This window comes from Lathamus discolor, chromosome 1 (genome assembly GCF_037157495.1).
Source record: "Lathamus discolor isolate bLatDis1 chromosome 1, bLatDis1.hap1, whole genome shotgun sequence".
In the NCBI taxonomy this organism is placed as follows: Eukaryota; Metazoa; Chordata; class Aves; order Psittaciformes; family Psittacidae; genus Lathamus; species Lathamus discolor.
The window spans coordinates 126,201,543-126,228,493 of NC_088884.1; the positions used below are offsets into that span (position 1 = coordinate 126,201,543).

Here is a 26,951-nt window from a genome sequence, read left to right on the forward strand (position 1 = left end):
TTGACTATAGAGTGGTAAACACATCATCAGTAAGGTGGTAGTGTAGATGTGCAGTTCTCCATAAAACCTTTGTGAATTTTCTATTAATATTGTTTAAAAATATGGATTGTGATTCTTTGCCATCCATGATGGTGCTGAGGTGGTGAAATGATGTTCTTTTTACTGAGATACTGAGGTGCATTGAGACGGCTGATTTGGTAAACCTGGGACTAGTATTTTTTTTTTTGTTTCCTTTTTTTTTTTTTTGATAAAAGTGAGAAATACGACTCACAAATTGTTTAGATATACATTTAGAAAGGCTTTATGGAAGCTCAGGTCTTGGTAGCAATATCCTCAGGGCTGTAGAATTTAGGAATAAAGCAGAGATGAATTCTGTATTTTTCAATTTTTTTAAAGCACTATAAGCTGATATAATTGCTTATCTCAACTCAAAGTAAAAAAAGTTTAAATCCAGAGCTTATATTTGCAGAAGATGAAATAGTTACACTGCTTATGTAGTGCTGGTGGTAAGAGGAATTATGCTGTCAACAAACTAAGGACAGATAGCAGTAGTTAGGCGTGAAATCAAGCTGTCATTTCTCCAGGTCTTTATTCAATGCATAATCACAGACCTGTTGTCAGGAGATTACAGAACTCTGTAAATGAAGCTAGAGAACATGCCAAAAAACTTGCCATCTCTACAGCTCATGTTAAAGGAAGTTTAAGGTAGCTTGTCTTGCGTGATTTTCAGAAAATGAAATGACCGTTTCTTTTGACAATCCCAAGAAAGCTTACTAAGCCGATTGGAGCAAGATTTGCTGGGAAATACAATTGGGCTAGTAATTCACTAGCAGATTAACTTTGGAAATGATCAAACTTTTTTAAAAGGGAACTGCATCAGGAAGCATGCACGAGTAATGCTAAGCAGCGGAGTAAAACTGATAATTCTTGATTTTTTTTTTAATAGGGAGATAACTAGAGCAGCCATACCAAAGTGCACTGCATGGAATTGACTCATAATGGTAATTAACAAACTCAGCAACTAAGTGTGCAGTCATCAATCATCCGAAAGAATTACAGAAAAATCTATTAACAATTTAATTAAAAGTCGTTTGATGACCCCAGTTATTCTGCTTAAATAAGATCATAATTTCATTTCCCAGTTTGGAATTTAGACCAATTATTTAATTAAAATGCCAATGAAATATTGACCTAGTGAAATCTTTATTCTAGGTGTTTTAAATATAGATTATCAAATTATCTTAATGACTATGTATCCTGTGAGATAAGAACAGCGATGTTCCTTTTATTTTATGAAAGGTTGCTACTACTGGTGTTATCCTCATGCCCTGATATAGAGATGTTTTCTGGCAGAAGGGCACTCAGACTATTTTTCTCTGCTCGTCAAATTTCTAGCTGTTATCTGAGGGCTATTTTTCTCTTACTCACCTACAGTCCTTGTCCATTTTCTTTCACTTTCCTCTGATGACAAAGCACACTGGGAGTGAATGACGAGTTCTTGTTCATTATTTTCCAAATGTCTTTGCTGCTATGGTTTGTCCTTTCCTTATATACAAGAGGCATCTCAGTCCTTCACTGAGTTCTGTCTCTTGTCTACAGGAACTTTTGTTTTCCCAGATTAAGATATTGGATCTGCATGATGCTGTTAGCATTCAGTTTAGAAATACAGATTTTATGGGAGCTTCAGGGGGGTTTTGTTTGTTTGTTTATTTGTTTGTTTGTTTTAATGCAATTAGATTAATTTTAAATAGAATGTTGAATGCTTTAAGCAGCATATGGTAGTTGGCTACTGTGCTTTTGTTAGATTGATTTTGAATTTAAAATAAAATCCTTAAAACAACTTCTGCAGAGTTGTAAAACTTCCTCTTGCACTTCCATCTCCCAATGTTTCTGCTAGTAAAGCTTTAAAAAAATATTGAATGCAAAAAGAAACATTGAAACTTAGTGTTTCTTGAATGCTTTAATGTCTTGAGCAAAGAATGTGGAGGAGCAAAATACAGAATCTAAAATAAGACAGTATATTGGCAGGTCTGTCTTGCTGCTGGTATAGTAAGACAGTGGGGGACCTAATATGAAAGAACTAATTACTACCCTCCCTGTCTCTGCATTCTGCCTTGGCACACACAAGCATCTGCGATGTTAAACACTTACTTCCCCATTGCTGAAGTAAAAGTTTGTGATAACAGAAGGTTATCAGCATTATCACCAGTTGTCATGGATAGGCAGAGAGGAACTTGTCAATGATCATCGTAATTTTGTAGGTGTCACTTGGCATTAGGACGAGCACAAACATATCAAGCAGAAATTGAAATCCAAGGTAATAGCAGCTAGTTAGCATGGCTATTTGCCAATGTGAAATGTATTACAAAATTTTGAGCCATTTTTATGCATTTCATTGGAGTATATTTCAGGAAATCTTCCTTCATATGCATATGTTGAGATATTTCTAATGGGCCCCACAATATTTGGGAGTGGAAGAACATTTGTTAAACAAAGGCTCAGGACCATCTTTAAGATTCCTTTTGTGCTGGTGAAACCAGTATGAAGGTTCTGCTCCTGGCAGTGGTCACCAGTAGGATATTGGGCTTCATGGACCTGATGTAGCTGTTACTAAATTACTTGGAAAAAAACCACTGAATCAGTAACAGAAATAGGCCATGAAGTTCAGTGAAGGCGACAAACCTACACAGGTCCTATACACAAAGGAGCTCTGTGTCTCCCCATCGCTCCACACACAGTGTGTCTTATTGAGTGGAAAGAAGGCAATTTGCCCAGTGTCAGTTTTACAACTCCCTTTGCTGGCACAAGGGTGCACTGGTTTGGGTTTTTTTCAGACTTATATTACAAAACAAGCTTGAGCACTTTTTACAAAGCTCTAAAAGCACCAACTGGTATCTCTGAGCATTTACACTAGAAAATGAATAATTTGCACAGTTAGGGATTTTTTTTTATATGCAAGTTATTCATTAAGCTGACTTTTTACTTTAGACTGTTAAAAATGGGAAAGATGCATAATGTGGTATCTTAGTCACTGACGTATTGAAGGTCACATTAAATATTTATTGTGAACAAATTGAAATATTACTAAACGAGTCTCTGGGGACTAGGAGCCTCCATCCTTCAATCTGTGAAAGCAAGCTTAACATTCAGGGCTCTCCTTTTTCACGTTTCATTTGTATATGAAATACAACAGGCGTCAGAAGATACAGCCAGAGAGGTGTTTAAAAATTATGTGAAGAGCTGAATTATAAAGTCAGTGTATGTACACACATTGCACTGAGTAGTTGTGCTACAGAGTATATAAGATATCTATGCTATGGTAGGTTTGGTACTTTTAGTCAGTTGCTATTACAATTTGAAATCCTAACTGAATCTTACCCACAGTATACGTAGTTTTAATGTACTAAAATATACTTGAAATGTGATTAAATCGGTTGTCATGTGCTTTGGAATGTTTTATGTCCTGCTGTATGTCAGTATATCTTGGGATATGCTCACCCTTGAACACTTTTAAACATCTTGTTTCTCTTAAGCAATCACAGTCAGCTGTTATATGTCCATTTTTATTTCACTTGTAGACCTTTACATTGCACCCTGTCATTATGTGCTGCTTCACAATCTATTTTATAACACTCAACTGTAAGACAAGGACTGTATCTTCCAGTTTTCTGCACTAATCCAAGATGATGTACTGCATGATTTAATAGACCAGGTCATGAGCCAGGCTTGGTTCTGCTGGATGGAGTTTATTTATACTGCTTCAAAATATGCATTTATCCCCTTCATTTTGTTCTACAACTAAATGTGATGATTCTGTGATTCCACATTTTCATCTGGACTGGAATCTGAAGTTTAAAGCTAAGCTAATCTTACTGTAAGAGTACAAAATCAGACTTTCTTTTATGATTTTTTAACTTGAATTCTATCCTAGTCATGGATGATTGAAATGTGATAATTTTTTTTTTTTTTTTTTTTTTTTTTTCTGTCTAGACACTGTCTCTAAATTGCTTAAGCAAGCATCTGGCTGTGTTAAACTCTGTTAAAAGTGTCTTTTTACAGTGTTGTATGCGATTTTTATGAGGTTTGCTGGTTGTTTCTTTTTGTTTGGTTATAAATATCTGTTACTATTTTTTATGAGTTTTTCTTTTTGTTTCTGTTACCGTCATGTTCGTTCTTGCACACTGATTTCCTACAGACATTGGAAATGTGGGTAGGTTCTCCTGACAAGAGGCATCAATAACACTAAAGACTGCAACTTACTTCATCAGTTCTGCTGATAATGAATGATCTTAACTAGTTTTGCTGTCATCTATGTCCCTAATAGTACTGCTAGCAAAACATATCAATAATTTATTTTTATCATTGGAAGAAAACAAATTTTGTGTTGATGCATGTCACACATCATTGACAAAAAATATTGCTGATTTACTAGCACTTTTTCCAAACAGAGGTGTGTGTAAGTTTCTTTAGTCACAAAAAATTAAATAGACAAAGATTTATTTGTGCAAACTAGCCCCTCCGTAAGTACCAGGTAGCATTACACTACCAGGACAGGCAGTTCTGTTTCTGTCCCATTTCCTGCTTCACCCCCTTGTATTCTGAGGCAGTTTGTGTATTATACTGCTCAAAACGTCGTGAAAATTATTTTAGTTTTTTTCACCAAACAAGTAATCCCAAATGCAGTTGTAAATCCTTTTTTGTATGCAGCTTACTTAAATTTGCAGGGTTTTTTGCTGTTTGTAACTTTGTTGCATGTGACTCAGCATCACAGTTTGCTGAGGCTGTGAAAGCAGTGTGCTCTCTTTTAAACTATGTTCAAACACACAGTTGATTTAAAAACTTTTAGGTTTCTGTGGGTCAAAATTTTGTGCCTTTCTTTTTTTTCCTTTCTTTTTCTTCAAGAAACTGTAGATATATTTAGCTAAGTGAAAGATAGGGTTTTCATAAAATCAGGTGATTCTGAGGGACAGAGATTAACATAACAACTTTAATATGTTCTTTGGAAATAAGAATCATTAAAAATTTAGCAATTTTCTATGCCATTTCCTTCTATGCCATAATGGAGTCTGCATAAAGCTCCTTTTATTTTGAACTGGTTTGTTTCTGATTTAAGCTTAAGATTAGCTATTTATGTGTATTCATATTTTTCTTTATCATTTTACAATATAAAAGAAGGGGGTTTATTTGTTGTATGATCATCTACCTTACTTTCTATTTCTTTTACCACTGCTATAAACTTTGAGTTTTCTGAAGTATTTTAGCATATGCCCTCTGTGAAAGATATCATATAAAAGTTTGTTGTCCTCTTTAAGATTGTGAAGACATCCTGTGAAGTGTAGCAAATTGTTTTAATGTATGGCAATGACTATTAAGAATAATATAGGAACTTAAAGCTCCAGGAACATATATTTATAGTGGAAAGTTTGGGGATAATTATCTTTCACACTTGATGAATATTTCAGTATGTAAGTGGTGGCAATTTCTCACAGATAAATCTCTCAGGTATTGTAAAGGCTAAGAGCAAAACTTTTGCATCAAAAGCTATCATTCTGTTCTGGTACAACTATTTGTAAAGGCTGCCTGCAAAATCAGACTTTCTTTATAATGACATCTATAGTTTCACAGCATTATTTTTTATCATTTAATTTCATAACAGACCATACTAAAGTTAGTTTATCTAGCTTCAGCTTTATGTGGAGAACATTAATATAGCAAATTACTGGTAACATGGCAAAATTATCTGAGTTGTGGTTTGTACTTCCACTGTCTAATGAGAAGGGGATGACAAAAACTTTACCTTGGAACTGCAGTTTTCCTTGACGTGCATATGAATTTTATTAAGCTGAAGCTTCGTGATGCACTTTTTGTATAATCTTTCCTTTAAGATAATACACATCTTACTTTGCATGACAATTTTGTCATATTTAAAGAATATTTAGCATAAGTAGAACATTTCTGGATGAAATGGTGACCTTGAAAACTTCTAGAACCTTTAGAGCTTTGTTACACAAAGGCAACTGCTTCTGCCATTAATCATAACAGACTGTGCCTACAGCTATTGTTGGCTTTTCAAAGTGAATTATTAAAGATATAGGAACATGAGAAGTATTTATTGCAGATCACTATGCAGCCAAAAGGCAGGAGTCGTTTTGTACAGACTTCAGAAAAAGGGATGGTTTTCCTGTCCACATTTACAGTAGGCCTTACAGCTTAAAATCAATGTACTTTTAGGGAGTAAGGATTTGAAACACCAGCTGCTGAACGTCAGTGTCTTTATTCACAAAGGTATATTCAAGGTAATTTATTCCAATGTGTGCAAGCTATGTTGACTGAAAACTCCCTGCTTAAGCAACACTCTTTTCTAAGTATTCTTTGAAGCGTCCAGGATGTCATCATGAACTCCTATGGCTATCAGTTAGACAAAGAAACTAACACGTGGCTGCCTTTTTATCTTAATTAAATCATCACTGATGAAATGATGTATTGATTTATAGCTCACAGACACGCCAGGAACTCGGGGTTTCAGGCTCAAATGATAATGCTAAAAATATCTTTTTTAAACAAAATGAAAATTGAATAGTAATATTACTTTCCCGAAAGCTCATCCTTCTCTTTCTGTTGGGTTTGCTTAGTTGAACCAAGGCCAGAAAAAAAAAGTGTAATCAGAAGTTGTAAGATACATGTAATTTAAGTGACAGGTAAATATACATAGTGAAGAACTTCTGAAACAAGTCAAAGGGCGGCCCCTTAATGATAACTCACTTTATGAATTATGAGACAGATTTAACCCCAGGCAGGCTCTATTTTTATGATTTTTATACCCCTAAAATTTGGGAAAATGTCTTCTCTTTCTGAAACACTTTGCTGTTTGGAAGACCGGAATTATGACGTGTGATGAGAATTTAAATCTTCTGAGACTTTCGCTCATCCCAAATTGGGAAGACTGAAATATAAACAAAGTTGAGTCTTTACTTTAAAGTAAAAATGTCCCATACTTTTGTATTATAGTGGATTTTAATTGTAAAAATTGTAAAATTCTTTTAGAACTAATGTAATGATTTTGTGTCACTGTTAGTAGATACGAGAAAGGCTGCATTAGAATGTGCTGTCAGCAGAGAATTTCATTATAAATAAAAATATGCACTTGTTTTAGATAAGTATATATATCAATATTAACAGGCACTTAAGATCTTGACTGTAATATCTCTCATAAATTTCTTTCAGCCAAAGGAGGAAAAATGTCAGCCACTAGTAATGCTTCTGAAGCAAAGTAGTACCGAAAATATAGTATAGTACTTCCAGAAGATGAATTTTCCCATATATCATCTTAATGGCAACATTTTCTACGAAATGACATGGGTCACTCCTTTCATATTTCATGACTTCTATTTGCCCAGCTTCAAAATGCCGAATGTGCCAGTGAACAGCACTTTAATATTCATGGATTTCTGGGATGGCTTTGGCAGTTGTCAGCTAGAAAAATGGCTTAATTAGAAGGAATCTTACTTGTGATTTCTTCTTCATACTCAGCCACATGAACAAACATGCAACATTTATCTCCATATTTGTCGTCTATAGAACGTATAATTCATGAATGAGGGTATTCTTTTCCCATTGCATTTTTCTGTGTTGATTAAAAATGGATTTTCATTTATTAAAATTACTAAAATAGTAACTTTGAGGAAAATATACAAAAATCCAGGGGGAAAAAATCCTGATCAGCACTGAAACTAGTGACTTAAAATTTTATATATTTAAAATAATTTTAAAATTATAAATATTTTAAATATTATTAAAATATAATTAATATTAACTTATGTTATCAAAGAGGCAAATATAAAACTAAACTACAGGCAACTGTTTTCTAGACAGCTGAGCTATTTATGTAAGAAATGGATTTTTAAAGAGATTGAGGAGGAAGTCATACTGTTTTGAAACAAAGTTTCAGGTGGGGATCATGTTCATACTGAATTATGAACAGCAGGAGGGGATATGCTAACAAAAGCTTTCTAAAGTAATTGGACTGATCTGTAAGGAAAATCAAAGGTAGTGGCAGAACATGGTGTTCTGAGAGGAAGAAACAGAGCAGAATATAAGCCTTATCCTAGTGGATGAAGCCCTGTGTAGCTTGGGGTTTCTATAACCTCTCATACACTTTAAAGAATAAGGCTGTCAGTATGAAAACTTGAAAAGCGTGTATAATATAACTCCTTACAGTTCATCCAGTACTCATTAAAAAAGAGGTGATGATCAGGATGTGAGCATATGCTTTAAAGCAAGTACATTGTTTGGACCACACCAAAGGTCCTTGTTATAAATTAGATATGAAAATTAAGGAAGCTAAGAAGCCAAGCATCTTTGAGCTAAACATTAAGTAATGACATGCTTTTAAGTCAGCTATAATGTATTTTGTCAATGGTACTACAAAGAACAGACGGGAAGTTTTCTCTATAGTTCCAGCACACAATATTTTAACAAGGATCCTGAGTTTCATGGGCATGTTGGTAGAATAAGAAGACCATACTGTCTCACATACAGCTTTGCTTAAAAGCAGTACAGCCAGATCAGAAAGAGTACAGTCTCTCATTAGTTTAATTTAAATATCTTCTGATGAAGCAAAAAATTCCATATTTGAATTCTTTCTGAATTCTGTTGCAATTGGAGCTCTGGTTCTATCAAAACTTAAAGAAAACAAAAAAACTTTTTTTTTTTTTTTTTTCTACAATGAGATTTTAATTTCATTTTAATTAATATGTTACATTCAAACATGAACAGGATTTAGATCATTATCACTAGAATTTCATGAGTTTTGCTGTGCTTCCAGCTCAAAGCAATCGCTAACTGCTTCAAACTGTTGCAATTAATGTGATTTCTTCTCTGCATCTGAACCACAGGTTAGAGGGATTTTTTCAGATTTTGGTCTCAATAAGAAAAGACATCCCAGGGCCAAGTGCAGATTTTGTGATCCAAATTGCATTAAAAATAATTAAATGCATACATTTTAGAGTTGTTTTCAACCCAGGTTGTGATTCCATTTCATTTAGCAGTGTACTGTGGCTGCACAGAGGTGTTTTTTAATCTCCATTTTATTCAGTGCTTGATTTGGTCCTCATACCACTCTTGGTAGAGTTATTAAGGAGTTATGTGGAATCATTTTCTGCGTAGGCTTAAGATGCCGTGCAGTGCAGGGAAATGGTAAAATGGGACATGGTTGCTTGTTCTTGACCAAAAAATATTTTCTCCATTACATTCACAAGGAAATCTCTATAGTCAGAATTCAGTTGTTATACCATTCTATTGATTCAGTAGTAGTAGATCTGAAGGTAATCTGAAGATGAAATGATTGTAAGGAGAGTTCTTCATAATTTCTTTTCCTTTTCTGCTGTTTAAGTATTGCTGTGCGATGGCAGATCCTGAGCAGTGGGGATATCCATGTGGCAAGTAAGTGATTTACTGCACTGAGTAGTCACATAGCTGAGAGAGTAGCTCTACAGAGCTAACCTCATGCCAGACGCATTTCAGAATAATGAACAAACATTTTCTTCAGTCCATCTGTGGTCAGGGAAGCACTTAAGCATGTTTAAGTTAGTATTCAATGAAAAGGTGTGGCATCTGAATTAAGTCTTGAATTCTGAACGCAAGGTTTAGACTTGATATAACAATGGAACAATCCTGAACTTCCTCTTCAGTTGCAAAATCTGCAAAAGCATCCAATCTTTTGATAATGTCAGCTGTGAAATCTGTAGCAGTAGTCATTCATCTGTCCTTGCAGTAATTCAGTCTTGTCTGAGTCAATTAAAATAATTTATTTGGATTTTAGTTACTTTAAGATTCTAACACATTTTTGTAGATTATAGAAATGCTATGATTTTTTTTAAAGAATGTTTATTCCCTGTAAAAATTACTTTTTGAAGAAAGACATTTGACTTGTTTCAGATTTACCATAAGACAACCTTTACTTTAATGTATTCATTGTGGTCGGTGCCACAGAAAATTAAACCTTGAGAGAGAGGGACAGCAGGGAATTAATTGTTTTGATTAAGAAATTAACATGAAGATTCATAAATACTGATGAGGGTAGCCATGAATTGTTACTCTACTGGCTTACTGTTTCCATTTATTGATAATTATTTCTGAACTTAAATACTGATCCACTAAACACTTATGTGCATGTGTATATAAATTCAAATGAACTTCCATTAACTTCAAGAAGAGTTCTCATAAAATTATATATGCATAAGCTTTGTGGAAGTGGCATTTCAGATTATTAATATTCTAGATAGAAACCACAGAATTAACTTCCACCTGGCATTAACTGAAATAAAGCCATAGCTTTCACTGAAAGTGAAGTGATTTATAGCAGCTGATTTTTTTCCCGTAAAAGTTTTAAGGTTTGATGATTATCAAAATTTGCATTTAGTCAATCAGTATTAGCAGTTTCAAGATCAACTTTGCCACATGGAGATGGGAAGTCAAGGAGATCATAAAGATACTGAGGTAACTGTATTTCTCTTGGAATCCCAAGTACAAAAGTATTTCCCTGCCTTTTTCATATTATGCAACTTTGTGTTAAAGAAGTAATATATTACATTCCAGAGTAATATATTAAAGTTTAAAAAAAATTGCAGTTCTGTAGTTACTGTTGTCTGATGTGGGATGATCAAAATGTTTTTCAGTGCTATGGCACTTTTAAATAAGGAATACTAATCCGACTCTTTCGTCTTCTGGATGAGAAACAGGTCACTAGAGAATATTCTTGGGTGACATGCCATTATACAACAGGGTCATCTCTAAGAAATTCTGTGACATGACAGAATTTCGTAACATGATTTGCCCAGAGCTGAAGTCAAATTTATTGTAAGCCTACACAGCTATTAAATCTGCCATCAACCTGTCAGTTACATATGTAAAGCTACCTTTTACCAGATGTCAGTCCTTTATTGTATTTATTGACTGAGTCACAAATTATTTCACCTCTGGCCTTCAGTTTTCGATAAAACTACAGAAAGAATTTGTTTCTTCTTCAAAGGAAAGGATGTTGAATTCAAATTATGGGTAACATGATAAAAAAATCTGAATACTGTTCACACATGTTGTTCTTGAAGTAATTCATCTTATTTACTTCTCATGTGAATAAAGTTTAGCAAAGTGTGGGTATTTTTCATGAATTAACAAGTGATTTTTTTTTTTTAAGAAGTAATAGGTTTCAGTGGAAACTTTTGAACTTTAAATTATAAACTGGCATGTTCTATTTAGAGCATGTAGTACATGTTCAGAAAACAGCAAGAAAGTGAGTAGAAGAAAGATTGGACTTGCTGTGATGTATACACTAAAAAGGCATGACAGTAGCGTGAAATACACTGGACTTTTCTCATTTTCAATTAACTATAAATTAATTTTAGTGTACCTCGAATCAGTTGTGATAATCATGATTGAGGGGAGGAAAGGTTGCACCAATTGGCTGTACATGAAAAGTATAAAAAGCTGTACTTTCAGAGGAGTTGCTCAGAACAGTAACATTTTCAGTAATCTTTATTTCCCCCATGACTGTTATTTTCCATCAATCTTCTATTTTCATATTACTTCATTATAGTTATGCTCAATTTTGATATTATAGTGTTTTGAACAGATTCTAAATTTTAGTTTATTTTCCAATGAAGTACAACTCATGAAAGGGGGGGGGGGGGTGTGTTACATTTTCCAATGATAGGTGTTGTTTTATATAAGTAAGGATATATTGTGATGCTAATTTTAGTGAAATTAATACAATAAAACATGCAAAAAATGAAACATGAAAAATTAGGAACCTATACCATAGGCATGTCTTTTTAATCTTCCATGCTATTAAGAAAGAGACATTTGTTTAAATGTATTGATTTAAATGTTAGCCAGCAATGGGAGATAATTAGTCATGCTAGTAAACTGAACACTAACATTGCAGTGAGACAAGTACAGTCTTTGCCAGTGGCAGTTTTTGACCTTTTGTGTAATGATAGGATTTGTAAAACTGGATGGATGCAAGAATGCAAATTCAGAAGAAACAATTGCAGTTTGAGTGTTTTCTCTCTCTGTTCCTTGGCAGCATCAGAAAGATTTCTCGGAAAGTATCTAAAATGTTAGTGGCTCGGAAGACAATGCAGATGAGACGATTGACTTTGGGAACTGGGCATAAATGCAAATCCAAGCCAGTGCTTTTTAGCATGCAATCTGCCAAATTTAATATTGACAAACTCAGCAGAATAACATGAAAATAATGAGGTTTCAGTTTATGATGATTGGGAAAGTTGTGCTAAACATTCAGCAGAGAACTTTCAATTCTAAATTTGGAGTTTAAATAATAATAATAATGATAATTCTGTGTACAATATATGGCACTTATGTGGTAATTTCCCCTCATCTGAAATATATGCCTATCCATTTTTAGAAAGATATGGTCCAAGTTAATGTGTGCTGTGAGTCAGTAAGGTACCATACCATTTCATTCATCTACTATGTCCTGTCTTGATGGACTCCTCAAAGCACATCTCTTGGCATTAATTTCACCAGCTCTGCAGGTCTTCTCTCCACGTCAGCCATCTCTGGTCCCTATTGCACCACTCTCCTTTGTCCTACCTCCAGTCACAGCCTCCTCAGGCTCTGCTCACCCTTCATTATTCATTGTTTCTCAGTGTCCACTGACTGCTGTTGATTTCTGGTGGTCATCCAAAATCGTCTGCCAGTTTTTCTCTCTTTTCTCACCTCAGTTCCCAAAAACTTGCATTGGTCTTTCCAACTCTTTCAAATCTTCCTGAAACTTTTAGGATATCACTGTTAACACAGAAGATATATCATCCCTGTGCAAGGACAAGGATGACACCCTGTTGCCTACATGTGGAAAAGTTTTGACATGTCTGTGACCAAATGAAATTCATAGGAATCAGCAAGTAGAAAAATAGGTAAAAAAAAAAACCCAAACAAACCCCGACGAATCATTACCTTACATCATCTCTTCTTTCTTGCCAGACCTGTGTGACTAGTTTTTAATTCCTTCAGTATGAAAATGTTTCTAATATGTTCAGACTTCATTTCTTTCTTTTAAGTTGTATCCTGACATTGTAGATAGTTTAAGAATAGTTTAATAAATCCTCAAAACCATCTCTACCTACCTACTTGTTTGTATCTCTGTATTTCTAGTTAATTCAGCTAGACAACTCATGATTTATGACTTTTACTCATTAGCAGTGCAGAACTTAAATAATAAACAGAGATATATGCAAGGAAGAATTTTGAAGTAGAAGTGTAATTTTGAAATATATCATAAAGCCCAGGTCCTGTCTTTATGCTGAAGATTTAGATGGAAAGGTCAACACTTTAATATTCTCTTTGGCTCATCAGATATTCTGTTAAAGGTCAGGACTTCACTAAGGTGCATACTAAATTTGTCTCAGATATTGTGGTCTCTCAGTCTTTGTCTGGGCCCATTGTTTTTCCAAAGTGGCAGGAGGAGATAGGCCATCATTTTAAGGTTTCCAATATACTCTGGTTTCCAGTATACTCTGGGAATTTTGGAGTGGGGAGAGGAGTCATGGCTTTTGTATGATTCTGGGACAGTGTTTCTCAGCATCACTAGACTGAGATTAAGCACAGACCAGTATTTGCCTTCTGCCTCTTCTACTGCCTGCCACTGTTAAATTGACTGACCCATCAGCTGCTGTTCTTCAGTTGCTGTGTCCCCCACAGCTCTCTAATGATTTTCTGGTTAAAAAAGTTCACTGAGACAGTTGCACTTGAATCTAGAGTGGGGTTTTTTTTGTTGTCGTTGGGCTTTGCTTTCAATTAGTTTGAACTTGTCTGTTTAAATAGGCTAATCTGTGGTCTTCTCTTGCAATGGATGTATAGTGTAGAAATATATTAAACAATTATGGTTGCCTAAAGCATTCGTTAAAATTAAAATTGAAATACAGTAAATATTTATTGTATCAGCAAGAGGAAGCTCTGTACCCCTGGTTAAATAAAAATGTATCAAAAAGATGTATTAGTGGAATTTTATTTGGCTATATTTTTCTTGCACTGTAACCTGGAAAAGAAACTTCAAATCTCAAAGCAGTGGTTAGGAAAGTAGCTGAGATGGAAACTGAATTGTTGAATGAATTATATTTAAAAAACTATGTAGATCTTGTAAGAATAAATAGATTTTGGTTTTTGCATTTGTTGACTTAGCCTGATGTTTTCAGAACCAAAAAAAGAAATTATGTTTTTAATTAATTTGTCAATTCATTAGAAAAGAAAGTTCCATACAGTATTACCCTTCATTTTGTTAAAATGATGTATTTTCAGAAAATAAAAGCATTTTGAACAGTTAGATTTTCATTACTGAAGTGATTCACCTCCCTTCAGCAATATGTGAAATGGAAAAGTGAGTGTCTAACCTTTGCTCTGTAGTTAAATCTATTTGCACATGCCTAGCACCTATGCTCATGTAAATCAGGAAGGCATGCATTCATGATTAGACACATGCAGTTTGAATGTGTGAAAGACTTTTCCTCTTATCAATCCACATGTCCAAGTTTTCCAAATTGCTAAAAATTTGGAAAACTCCAAATCCCACTCTTTATGGAGCTCTAGAAAATCTCCCTCTGCCATCTCAAAAACACTTTAAGATAGTCAGGTCTGGGATGTATGATCTCTTAAACCAGCATTACAGCTTTTCTCCTGGTATAAAACAAGTTGTGTATCTACACCTTTAGATCAATAGAGACTCTGAGTGAGGCAATAAAGTTACTGATAGAGGGCAACCCAGATTAAATTAAACCAGGACACATTCAATTAGGTTTAGCACAATCATTAGGAGGGTGCACAGTGTGAAAAAGAGAAGGAGAATTGTGACCACATCTCGTTGCTGCTGACAGCTGATGTCCACCATGAGCATCTTTAAAATCTGCCTGCAGAAATATTACTTATTAACACCTGGTGTGCATATGAGATGTAGTAGTAGTATAATTGCATATAAAAACAAATAGTAATAAACAGTTGTACAGTAGCTGTATGTTAAATACTTGGTTATTTCATAGCTGCAATTTTATGAAGCCTGTCAAACAATTTTGCCTTTCTCAAGCGTGAAACCCTGAAGAATATAATAAATTACTTTATCTGAAACTCTAAACCACATTTTGCTATAATATTATAAAATAAATGGACAGAATGGAATGCAGCATTTTAAGTGTTTATTTGAATAGGGGGATGGAGTCTAGCCAAGAGGGTTTTTTTTTAATTCAAGAGCATATGACAAAATTGTTCTGTTGGCACTGAGAGAGTGATTCTAGCCCAAAGAATTCCTGGTACTTTTTATCCATTTACAGTTGTGCAGTGCTTGCTATGAATTCTTATTTGATGTAAAAAAGCATGTCATACTAATTTAAATTCAACAAAATAAAAAGTAGTAGATTGGAATAGAGAAATACAATTCTGGCAGATAATGATTTTCCTTTTTCAAAGTTTGCCCTTTTAAAAATTGAACAGTATATCTTGAATTGGCTTAGAAGAAATGCTGAGGTCACAGATAATTCTGTTCCTTTACGTAAAGCTTTACTTAAAACTTGTTCTCAAATGAGAACAAAGTATTCAGTAGTTTCAAAAGGTTTTTGGAGTACTCTTAGTACTTTAAAAAACTACCATACTAAACAGTTATTTGTTCTCATTCACAACTACGTGTGGCCTGTCCAGTTAATTTTAACCAGTTGATGCCTGTATTTTAGTCAATATTATAAACTGACATCAAAACACTTTTCAAGTTGAGTTTAAAAGATTCTGAAGGGTGCATGAAAAAGTCACCTGAGGCCTTGCAAATGGGTATAACCATTGCTAGATATTGTGATATTTTAAAAATATTGACATATCTTTTTTCATGTTTGATTTTTAAATGTTTAGTTACATTATAATTATCTACATTAATCTACAATGTGAAGAATAATTATATCAGTGCTACATATTGGCATCAAAATGCACGAAAGTCACAGATGATTTTAAGGCTTGTAGCAGACAACACTGCACTAGCCTTCTCCGAGGCACAGTTGGCTCTCTCAGAAAATTCTCCCTTGAGGTTTTCAAGGCTTGTTAACTTAGCTAGTATATTATGGTATTATGTTTAGATCCTGTGTGTGTGATTAGCATAGGATATTCAGTGGCATTAAATAGCAGCTCAGTGGCACACTGAAATTTGGAATTTCAGACTTGCAGCCTGAGTTCCAGTCTCAGGAGTACATACTAGTTAAGTCTCTCTGAACATGCTGGCAGAGATTTCCCTTTTTGCTCTTCGACGCCCTGTCTGCTCCCTGGGCTGTATGGTACAGTAAGGAAATCAGTGGCATGCTGCAACAGGTGAACTAGCCATGGCATAGGACAATGATGCTATAATTAATACTGTCAGAGAGTTCTGTATCAGTTAATTTCACCCCCATCTGTTTTTCTCAAGAGTATATTTCTGAGTATGTTGAAGGTGAAAGTAAAATCCAAACAATTAGGATGACAAAGTAATCTTCTTTCATCTTCTTTGCTGCTGGAAGGGAGAGCTCTGATCCTGCCTTCCAGCTGCTGCATAACCCTGTGCTGTCAGCTGGAAATGGAGATAGGATCTATATTTTATATATTAGCATCCTGTGTATAACAGACAACTCTTGGACTGCTGCTAAGACTCTCCTGAGCCTCTTGTTTCCCTGCCAGGATTACAAGCTCTTGGCTTCTTAAGCAACCTCTTGGAAAATAATTAATGCAGAGGAGCAATAAGCTGTCTGTGAACTCTGCAGACAGTAAGAACGGGAAGCTTGGACTTCAGATTTTCATTTCAGAAGTTTTATTCTGCAGGACATTTTATATTGCAAATACTAATGTACAAAGTTGCTTCTTTGTGCAGGGTATTTTTTAAGCTACTCCTCCAGAGATTAAATATTCAGCTTAAACATTTATATGATTCCTCATTATCTACTGAATTTTTGATTGGAGCCATGCTGCCCCGCACAACTTGTGAAAATATTGAAAAATTGGCTGGACATTTTTCAATTATTAGTTCAACAGAGAAAAAAACCCTGAGTTTTCTGATGTCTGAAGTGTACACAGCTCACAGCGAGAAAGCAATTCAGTGCGATAAGTGTGTGAAATGAATATGAAGAGATCAATGAAAATAATGGAAACTTTTGGAGCAGCATTTGGGTTTCAATTTTTTTTGGATAAAAAATATGTAATTATAAGTACTATTATAATTTTTAGATATAATTATATTCTAAAAATTAGAAGATAATTGGTACTAAGGAGCATTCCCTTATATTCATTTCTTACTACATGCTTTTTACAACATTCTCAAGTCATTACACTCTATTTCAAACACATAATCCTTCATATTCTAACCTTGATGTGTTTTTCATGAAAGCAAGGAAGGATATTCTTCCTGCTTTTAAGGCCACAAGCAGGACTTGGATTATGTGTTTTCACTTGAGAATTGCCTTTGTTGGGGAAGGGGTTTCTGTAGGGATGGCTCTGTAGTGGCTCCAAGGTAAGGAACTGAAGCTCTGAAGTGCAGCCAGGTCCCCTGTGAGTCATGCTCACCCAGCAAACGTACCTATAAGGCACCTTCTCTGTTAGTGGCAAAAGTGAAGCTCATTCAAAGTTCATTCTTGATAATATTTCAAAACTTAAATCTCTTCATACTCAATTCTTAGTATGAATTGGAGCACTTGCCCTCATTGGGCAATTCTGAAAGAGAAAATTACCAATCATAACTTAGTTTTCTTCTGAAGACTTAGAATATTTAGACCTGGATCCCCTAGAATGCTGGATGCTTTATTGCTAGTGACATGATGGCAGCTCCTTCTGAAAATGGTCCAGACTGGATGCTATAACATTTTATCATTTTTTAATAATAGAAGGTCTGAACCAATTTAGAAATACTTTAAATTGAACAGTCACATTATTTAATGTATTACTTTGAATTAAGTTATATTGTTTTAATATAGTGTGATTAGAACAAAAGAGTTAGTAAAGATGATGTCACTTAATAGAAGAAAAAAGGTAGGTAGGCGAGTTAAAGCATCAAGAGGAAAAAAATTGCGTGATTGCTACTGATCAGAACAAACCCGTATATTAGAAGGATATAGTCTTTTGAGTTCAGAAACAAATATGCTTTATTTACTTTCTATGTTGTGAGATAGTTTAGAAATTTATGTATCTATAACATTTGTCAGTACTATTATAAATAATTCCCATCGATGGTCTTTATTATTTTTTATTTTTTTTATTTTTAAGTTAGAACAGGTCTGGGATTTATGCTCTGCTCTGTTACTATTTCCTGGGCATGTCTGACAGCTGAGCTATTTGCTTGACCATAAGATTTAGAAGTCCGAGGAGGAAAGAGAGCAATTCATCTCTCAACCTCAAATTAAAGTCTTTCCGACATTTGATGTAATACACTGAGTGTCGAGTGGAGGTACTGACATCTGACACTGCAAAAACTAAAATATTAATGCGTATTATAAATACAGAATGTAAGAAATAGTGCTTTCTACCCACATTAATTTCTAGGAGTTAAGGCCAATGTATTAGTTATGTCTTTGGAATTCCCCTCTGTACCTTCATTCACTTGCCGAGAACCAAAGACAAAACATGCAGCTTTTGAGCAAGTTTTTAGCCTTCAATATTTTGAATGCTTGATCATGTTGGAAAAAGAAGGCAGAAAATCTCCATTTAAAATTTTCAGTGTTCATTCTTTATACAGGCCTCTTCAAAAAGTAGTCTTTTAAAAGAAATGAAAAGAAAAGGAATACAAAATCAAGTTTGAAGTATTCTCTATTGTATTAACGTAATTATTACAGTTGCTTTTCTCTCTTACTTCCTGTGCTTTGGCAAATCAGAAACTATTGTCTTTCTTTAAAATATCTCTAAATAATTTAAAATTTCACACTATATAATGATTAGATAGAACTAGTTCATATGTCATTGGCATATCCAGTGACATATGAACTACTAAAAAAAAAACCACAAGCCATATACAGAGGAATTGTATCAATCTGAAGAAGGCCTGGCTTTCAAAAATTATCTGTTACATGCAGGAAAAGCTATTATTTCTATTCTGTTCTGTTCTGTTTTCATATTTCTGTGCCCTATTCTTTGGAAATAAAGAGCCCAACATTTGTTCTGTATCTTTCTTTACTCTTAGACAGGCACTGAGGCAAGCAAGTCAGCATATAGTACAAACTATGCTAGAGCTATAATTTCTACTATTGTTCCACTGCTCCAGCATAAATCTTTTGTGAATGTTTCTCCAAAGTGATAATACTTCTGGCAACTTTTGTACTACTTCATATGCATGTGGGAGGGAGCTGGAGTAAAGTGGAATACAGGCAAGACATCTTCCTGTCCTTGCTTGGAAATCTGTATTTTTGGCTTCAGGAGAGGAATAGACAAAGACTGTGATCCGTAAAGACAAAAAACATTAATTTGAAATAGTATGTCAAATATAAATAAAATACAAATTTTTTTTGTTAGCTTCAGAAAATCATATTTCTTTGCCATATCTGTGATGGAAAGGAGAGGCAAATAATTACTTTTTGATTTGTAGGGCCCGCAATATTGCTTTTTATAAAACTGATTTTGTTTTTCTTTTCTGATTTGTGAATTTAGTTACCTGATGGGTTTGTGCAAATGTCAGGTTTCAGAATGAATTACGTGTGCATGACTTAGATATACTGAAGAAATGCATGAATTCAGCTGTATTGAATATTTCTCACATACTCTTCAGCTCAGTCACTGCCCAGTCAGTTGTTTTATCAATTTGTTTACCTTTTAAGTATAGATTATAGTATAGATCTCATTCCTTATCATAGTATAAGCATTTGAACAGTTATAAGAGTGAAACAGATGAAGATAAATTCAGTTTGGAAAGATTTATTTTCCAGTTTGTGCTGGTTTTGACTGCCGTAGAGCTAGTTTTCTTCGTAGTAGGTAGTATGGGGCTATGTTTTGGATTTGTGATGGTAACAGTGTTGATAATACAGGGATGTTTTCATTACAGCTCAGCAGTGCTTACACAGGACGTTTCTGCTTCTTATACCACCCCACCAGTGAGTTGCCTGGGAGTTGCACAAGAAGCTGGGAGGGAGGAGACACAGTTGAGACAGCTGACCTCACTGAAAAAAGTGTATTCCATACTGTATAATGTCATGATAAGTATATGAAGCTGGGGGAAAGCTGGCCAGGAGCTGCAGCTTGGGAACAGGTTGAGCACAGTTTGGTTGGTGGTAAGCAGCTGTTTTTCATTTGCATCACTTTTCTTTCTTGTTTTTTTTTTCCCATTTCATATCCCACACCCCCCCCCCCCCATGTGTGTCATTTTCTTTTTCTATTACAGTTTTGTTTTGTTTTGATTTGATTTATTTCATTTTATTTTTTCAGTTATTAAACTGTTCTTATCTGAACCAACAAGTTTTCTCACTTTTACAATTCTCTTCCCCACCCGACCATGGGGGAGCGTGTGAGCAGCTGCAAGGTGTTTCATTGCTGACTGAGTTTAAACCACAGCACAGGTATACCCATTACTTACTCCTAGCAAGCTTAAAGAAACATTAATTTCTATTTGGTTTGTGCAGAATTCAAAGATGCTGAGCACGTCAACATGATAAATTTTGCAGGCACCTTTACTTTAAAGATTTAGTGTTGTTGACATCAAGTTAGACTAATCAAAAAATCCAAGCAAAACTATACCAGTAATTGATTGTGATTCAGAAAACTAAGAGAACATTTCCAGTCAATTGAAATCTGGATGACTAAATATAAAACTTCTTCACTATAAATATGTGAGCATTAACCCTCACATGTTAGAAGATTCTATTTTTGTTTGGAAACTAAGAAAAACATTAATTACTTAGTGCAGTAAAAAATAAATATCAATAAATATTAATAATATCAACATGAATGTTAGTAAAGTACAAGAGGCATGGCTGTTCTGCCACAAATAAGCTAAAATATATGATAATAAATTAACTTTCCTTTTTTTTCAAAAGTACCTCAATGAAAATATAGAAAACTAGAAATGTATTTGTGAGAACCAAAACTATCCATTTTGTCCCCATGTCTTCTCTAGGACTTTATTCCAAATGCCCAAGGAAACAATACTGTTTTCACCTGGAATGTCATCTTTTTACTCTCACCATTGTTGTTTGTTTGTTTTTTTTAATATGAAATGTTCCTTGTTGTTTTCTTTTTTGTTTTGTTTTGTTTATTATTCTATCAGTCATGAAAGTATGATTTTGGTGTTTTTAAGTTGTCTAATTTCTGACCTGCCAAGAAGAAAGATTTTCAAAATACTAAAGTTTCTGCTATTTTTTGACTAGCAGAGCTGCTCTGGAAGAGGAAATGGTAGCAAAACCTGTATTACAATAATGAATAGGTAAAAATGTAAAATGAGGCTTTTTAAAAAGCAGTTTCTAAGGTTACTGCTTGACCTTACAAAGGTAGTATTAAAAATTTACTTTTCAACCACAGTTACTTAAGGACCATAAAAGTACTTATTTTTAGTGTACATGATTTTTGCCAGACCATTCTTTATTGCTCTGCTGTATGTCAAATTGACTTCCCTAAATAAGTTTACATACTAGCTTGAATAGCTCTCTGTTGAAAAGTTAAAACAATTCTTGAGAAATAAAAGTCAATTACTACCAAGATATTACCTATGCAATTAATTTAAATTTCTAGCTGTGCTTCTAGGATGTTTTCAGGAGTAATTACAGTCTCTTGGTTTGTTACAGTGTGAGCAGTACTGTCTCTTATGGAAATGGCTTAAAGTTCTAGAGGCTGGATGTGATGTCAATATTTCATAAAGTGATTATCATCTTTCTATGATCTGACTTCATATTATGGAAAATGCTTGCAGTACATCTATTGTGACAGTATTTTTCTTAAAGGAAGCAGCGAAGTTCTTACTATACTATAAGCTGGCTAAGTACAAATGGCAATGATGAAAAATTCTGTAATAACCTTCCTAAGAATGAGAGATGCAGTTTTCTTGTGATTCCAGCTCTGTCAATATAGGCATTTATGCACTTCTCCCTTATAAATCTACTAAAAAATACTTCTCTTAATTGGTGAATCAACTTGTTTTAGCTAGAACATTGCTTTGAATGCAACAGCAGGTTTTTAGAGGGCTTTTTCCATTAGTTGTTTTTTAAGTTATTTAAACTATGGGGAATGTTGGGGTTTTGTTGATGCTGCCATTACTTTGTCTATCTTGTCCAGTACATATATTTTTTTTATTTTATTTTATTTTAGTGTGTTCTCTTTAGTTTCTTTTTTATCATTCTTACACAGCCTAAAGTATTTGGTAGATTTTCTTGGGGTTTTTTGTGTTTAGAGTTCTTCAATTTCTCTTTTCTACGAAATCAAGCATTATGTCACAGGATGCATGGAACATCCCACATGATATTTGATCACTGTATTGTTTAAAAAGATACAAGCCAAGAATTATGAATATGAAATTGTGTCTTTTCCCAAGAACATGTATGCACTCAACATGAAGTGACTGTGGCTTCACAACACCATTTCACTCGTTCTTATATTTTAAGTTGGAGCAAAAAGAGGTAGAGGAGGCACTAGATCCTCAAAGATGTTTAGAAACCTGTTTTCTTTTTAAGTCACCTGCCTCCTGGATTGACCTTTGACCGTGAAATTCCTAGTCAAAAGATGTTCAGCATCCGAAAATTAATTAAGGCCAGACACAGAGTCTGACTAACCTTCTAGCCAATGCCTCATTTGCTTTAAATAGGCACAAATATTTGGCTGTGAGCATTATTATAATTAAATAAAAAGAATCGACATGACTATTTACATTTATTTCTAGACAGAATGTGTTACTTTATTTCATGTTAATGAGAATAGTTTCACGATTAATATTACTGTGCTCTTTTCTTTGTGTACTGTCATTTTGTCACATTACTGTATTCAGTAGAGCCAGGACTGACCCTGTGTAATACAGCATCTTTAGTTCTTTTCCATGTTTTCCCCTCAATTTCTGACAACTTCATATATCTTTGAAGAGCACTTTTACTCTTAATAGTTGCATCCTTCATAATTCAATACTTGCATTTGTGGATGATGGGGTTGGAAGGAGAGTCTGGTTCAATGACTCCATTCCGGCTGCTTCAGAGTTATTTATGACTTTCTACAGAATGCTCATTAGACTCCCCCCCACCCACACCTCTCTTCATTTCTTTCTTTGTGAGCACTTTCCAAGATGGTGACCCTGTTGCCTTCCTTTCAGCAAAACAACCCAATTAGCTTCACTAAATATACTTGCATTTATTTAGGCTTATATTTCTTTTCATACTCTGAGGGCTCTTTCTTCATATTCTGCCAATAACTGCTTTATATATACTTTTGCATTGTTTTCATTAGCTCTTTTTATGTATCTATAAGAAGTTACTATGCTCTTTCAATAAGTTTTTTTTCCTCTAGTGTATATTAACTAATTTTTCCTATTTATGCAGTATGCCTTCTGATTTTTATCAGACTTACTGCTCTTGCATTGCTGTCCTAGGTTCAGCAGTAGCAGTCATTTTTCTCCTTCTTAGTAGCTGGTGCAGCGTTCTGTTTTGACTTTTAGCCTGGGAACAGAACTGATAACACAAATGTTTTAGTCTGACCAAGGACTTTCTGAGCCTCATGCTCTGCCAGGGAGGAGAGGAAGCTGGGAGGAAGCAGAGACAGGACACCTGACCCAAACTAGCCAAAGAGGTATTCCATACCACAGCACGTCATGCCCAGGATGTAACTGAGAGTGACTCGGAAGGGCTAGGACTGAGGGGCTGGACGAGTTACTGGTCGGTGCTCGGTCGGGGTGGGGTGGGGGGAGTTATTGGTCGGCTGGTGGTGAGGTGTTGTATTCTCTTCCCTTGTTATTTCCTTTATCATTATTATTATTGGTGGTAGCAGTAGTGATTTGTGTTACACCTTAGTTACTAAACTGTTCTTATCTCAACCCGTGGGAGTTGCATTCTTTTTGATTCTCCTCTCTGTCCCTGCGGGAGTAGGGGGAGGGCAAGAAGGGGAGGAGTGAGAGAGCGACTGCGTGATTTATGGCTGACTTTGTTTAAACCACGCTAATTGCAAAATATCTTTTTACTGCTCCGCGTTCTTGCTATCAGTACTCTGACTAAACAGCTTAGCAGCATATTTACAGTATTCTGTGTTTAGCTGCATCAATACATGAGAATTAATTACTCTGCTAGAGCTGCCTATACAGCCTCTCTACATACAATCTCTACCGTACAGTGCTGATCTTTTAATTCTGTTCACGTTTGGTATATTGTATCTTATTCTACATATCTTTTCCTGCAGTGCTGTTCCCTAGTCAGTATTTTCTGTAGTTTATATTGTCCCTTAGAGCTTTTCATCCTCAAGTGTATCTTGATAAAATCTCAGTCAAATGATTGTCATATTTATCCAGTAATATTGTATCTTTAGTTAACATATTAACCACTTTGTATCTTTGACTATAAATGTTTTTCCTCTTAATTCTTGAAAAAATTATGATTTCACCTTATCCTTGCTTACCCACCTCCTTCTTATTTGACAGAGATTGGTTAAGACACAATTTTGTTTTTTACTGCCTTTGTATTAAAGCTATGCATTTTTCGTGCATTTTTCATGGTTTTGTCACATATTTGCAATTCAGGGAGACTGCTACTGAAGTTCAGGAATTGCTGCTTTTTATGGTTTTGTGACACTTGTGTTCAGGGCTATAGTATATTATTATAAATATAGCAATAGTTGTTAAATTCTGTGACTATGTTTTTGGTTATGCAAACAGTTTTTAGGGTCTTAGTAAGACATAGAGTACAGAGTGCAGATTTGAAAATTTTTTTATCTCTTGTAATGCTGACTGTAGAGGGGAAAGGAAGTGATGCAGATGTTGACATCATGAAGTAGCCAGTCTAAGGGCGAGGGTGTCAGTTGAACATCGAAAGCAAAGATGTTCAAGCAGCGGTAATTTTGTGGGCTGAATGTTTGAATAAAAGCTCCTGCTTCCACTCTCCTTTGACACTTGACATTGGATCAGTGTTACCTTTTATGTGCTCTTCTCTTCAGCTGCACTGTGAATTTGGGCTGGAGTAGATGTATGTCAGTGTTGCCACCTGTTTCACATTACTCAATTTGTTCTTCAGCAGCTCTTCAGTTCAGTGTAAAAGAGCTCTTGAGTCTGTTCAAGAGTATCATTTGGCCTCTCTTGCTAGTAATCAGTGACATATTTCAATTGTAAATACAGTAGAAACAGATAGAGTTGTTTAACTTCTTATGGAGGAAATGGAAGTCCATTTACATCATGATAAGGCTACTTAACTTCTGCAGCTATAGTATCTTCACTGCATGTTACTCATGCGGGAAAGTGCTATAATAAGTACACATATTCAATTCTTGATCTTTTCCTCAGCCTTACCTTGACAAATTTAAGAGTTTCTATAACAGTCATTTCAGCAGCTGGGAAGAGCCCAGTATATCCCAGTTGAAATCAGCTAGATAGCAAGCTAGTGCTTGAGGCATGAAAAGCTGAATATGGCATAAGATTACGCCAATAACTGATCTATTGATTGTGAAGCAGCATGAGGTGGTATGTAGAGGACCTAATTTCTGTATATTTGTTGTATTAGATATTCTTCCTTGGGCCATTAATTGGTCCAAATAGTTATGATATTGCACCATGAAGTATGAACTTGGAGAAGAAACAGTAAGCTACTGAAAAACTTCAGAATGTTTAGTTTATTTTTCTGATAAAAAATACATTGTTATCATATTGCATTATTAATATGTAATTGGCTTTTATCTCACAATTTCATTGATTTTTTTTTTTTCTCTTCTAGAATTTGAGAAGGGAACAGCTATCCTTTGGCAGTTAAATGGTGTCTCGCTACTATACAACACAGAAATAAAATATAAAAGTAGGTCTCTCCCTGTCCATAGTTTTGTAAGTGTAAGGCATGTAGGTGCAGAATCCACATCTTCGTATTTCTCATAAAGTTTATGTCAAGGATTCAATTATTCCTGTTATTTCCAACAGAATAATATATGAAGGAGTATTTATTCTTGAGAAAGTAATGAATTATACTACTTAATTTAATGTGACTTAGGTTACAGTAGGGCAATAAATCATATGCATCCTTAGATTGGCTTTGAAGCGTTTTTATGGCCAAGATCATGGTGTAAATTGAAAAACTGACATACCGTTTTAGAATAATGATAAAGCTGCAGCAAGGCTAGATATGGCCAAGGATAAAGAGACAGACTCATTTTCTGAGCTAATTGCAGTTATGCCCCTCTCATGATTTTAACATTGCGGGAGTGAGGCCTCAGAAGGTGACTTCGGTGGTTCTGTTCTTGCTTGGGACAGGGAAAGTGTAACCCTGGGGTCACACTTCTTCTCAAGTTAAGTTTCATGATGAAAAAAGAACTAGGGATGTAGTTTACCAGGGAGCCATGGGCAGTGGATGAGAAATATTTTTGGTCGTATTCTATGACTCTTTTTTGTTAATTGTTTTTGTGCCTTTGTTCAAGTGATTACTTTCTTGCTCAGCTGTTCACTCACTCTCTTTCTCTTTCCTCTACCCCTTTGAGGTTTATCTAATGAGGTTTGGGTTATTATATGACATTACAGATAATCTGTAGATTCAGATACTTTGATCAAGAGCTATCAAAGTTTTTGCTTTAAGAAACTCATAACTGGTATTTTTTCACTTTTGAAAAAGAGCCTTGCCTGTCTTTAATTCTGTAGCTAGCTTAACTAGCTGTGAATCAGTCAAATGAATATTATGTAAGAATTCATTTGTTTAGTTCTTTACCTTTGTTTCAGTCCTAAATAAACTTAAATCATTGAGCATGTCACCAAATATTATATATGAGATTATTATGGAGCTAGGAGACATTTCAAAATACAAATACTG

General features: G+C 34.7%; 1 protein-coding gene across 1 annotated transcript in view; it reads left to right on the forward strand.

Moving 5' to 3' along the window:
• The window catches only part of GALNTL6 (polypeptide N-acetylgalactosaminyltransferase like 6), a 463,438-nt gene that overhangs the window by 88,725 nt on the left and 347,762 nt on the right, over positions 1–26,951 (forward strand). The window lies entirely within an intron of this gene.